The sequence below is a fragment of the Capsicum annuum genome, chromosome 2 (genome assembly GCF_002878395.1).
Source record: "Capsicum annuum cultivar UCD-10X-F1 chromosome 2, UCD10Xv1.1, whole genome shotgun sequence".
NCBI lineage: Eukaryota > Viridiplantae > Streptophyta > Magnoliopsida > Solanales > Solanaceae > Capsicum > Capsicum annuum.
In genome coordinates this window covers 98,678,948-98,681,124 of record NC_061112.1, presented here as the reverse complement: position 1 = coordinate 98,681,124, position 2,177 = coordinate 98,678,948, and positions in this window count along the sequence as shown.

The following is a 2,177-nucleotide window of genomic DNA, read 5'->3' as shown; positions in this document are numbered from 1 at the left end:
TTTTTTCTGTTAATCAAGTTTGAAGATTTAGAGAAATCGGATGAAGAGAAAAAGGAGTAAGAGAAAGAGTATTTGAGAAATAAGGAAAAAAGATGAACGGCGAGAAAGAGTATTGAGAAAAAACTGGAAAAAAAATAATAAAAATACAAAATAAAGGTTAAAGACAAATATGTTTTTAAAAAGGAAAAAAATGAAGAAATTGATAATGGTTGAGAAAAAAATAAAGGTTGAGACAAATAAATTAAAACATGAAAATAAAATTAAAGAAAAAAATAAAGAGTGAAAATAATAAAAAATAGAATAATAAATTTAAAGGAAAAAATTAAAAACTGAAAAAAAGTAGAATAATAAAAGTAAAGGAAAAATAAAAAAGTGAAAATAATAATAAAAAAAAAATTTGAGAGATAAATGGGTATGGAAAGTTTAAAAATATATTTGAGGTGTAGAAGGGCAAAATGGTACTTTTAGTATATTAAAAAGTATATTAGTGTATGGCGGGTCAGAGACGGCGAGGGAGGCCTAGGAAGCAGATAATGTCCATGGTTGAGAACGCAAGAGGAAACAAAGCTGCGGGAAGTCAAATGAAGGAATTGAGGGAACAAGCTAATACGACATCAAGTGAAATAACGGGTACCCGAGCTCAATCGGTTCATTCGAGAACGACACAACGGTCACTAGTGTGGAGCCCAGAGGAAATATCAGGGGAATTGAGGATTGACAACAACAATTCCTTGAAACAAAGTACTATGAACATTGCCGAGCATAGTGAAATCGCATTGGGTAAGCGACCAGTGAAATCCCAGGAATCGGTAAAAGATCAGTTGCTTGTACATGGAGATGAGAAAGTTATGCAAACACCAACTGAGAAAAAAGAAGGCAACCAATGGGGTAATCTGTTTGCAGGTAATAGAGTAGCTAGTAATGGGATGTCACTAAAATATGTCACCCCTAAGCGAGTTAATGGTACTGTTGTTGTCCAATTAGACCAGCAAGACCTAGAAAAGGAGGAGAGTAAGTGGAAATTCTCATTGGTACTCTATGTGATAGGGGAAATGCCTGGATTTAATTTTATGAAAAGATACATAGCTCAACAATGGTCAGCTGTGGCTAAACCTGAATTATACTATCATGATGAAGGGTATTACATTGTGAAATTCCAGTTTGAACCAGATATGAAAGAGGTATTGTACTCTGGTCCACATAGTATTAACAATAAACCTATGATTCTAAAACAGTGACGCCTACATTGGACTTTAAGTCAGAATTCCTAATAGAAATATCCTTGTGGGTAACATTCCCTAAACTTTCACTAAATTGTTAGGGTTGTGACTCTCTAAGCAGGATTACGAGTGCAATTGGAATCCCTTTGTTTGCAGATGAATGTAGGACTAAAACAACAAGGATTTTCTATGCTAGAATGTTGATTGAGGTTGAAGTTACTAAGGTCATTCCTAATGAGATCAAAAATAATGGATGCAAAGGGGAATACATTTCAACAACCTATCTATTTCGACTGGAAGCCAAGAATACTGTGATAGATGTATGATGGTAGGACACACATGTCCTCTAGCCAAGAAACCCCTACCTGTTCCTCAAAAGTAAGTGCAGCATCAGAAACAAAAGGCTCCTAAGATGATTCCTACGTAGTTACCCAAGGAGGCAAAGCCTCAGGTAAAGGAACAAAAGTAGGTCAACTCCATAAGTGAAATTGACGGTGTCAAGACTTCAACCCCAACGGAAAAGGGAGCAGCAGGTAACACTGGAGAGGAAAACTTTACCCCAGTAAAGACTAAGAGTGACCAACTAGTGAGTGAAAAGATTTATGCTCAAACTCTATCAATAGATACTAGGAATGGATTCGCAGTGCTACAATCTCTCAATGTTGTGGTGGCTGATAAACCTCCATTGGATAAAGGGGGAGGTCCTTCAACTAGTCAATGATGGCTTGTTTAAGTTGGAATGTGGGGGTGTAAATAAAAGGTATAAGCAAAGAGAAAAAAGTAATTTCATGAAAGATCATCATCTAAATTTGGTGAGACTTCTGGATACTAGTGTTAAAAGTAATAAAGCTACGGGTATTGCTCAAAGTATAGTGCCAGACTGGAACATGCTACATAATTCTAGTAAGGCTGATAATGGTACAATTTGGGTGCTTTGGGATGACAATGTTTATCAAG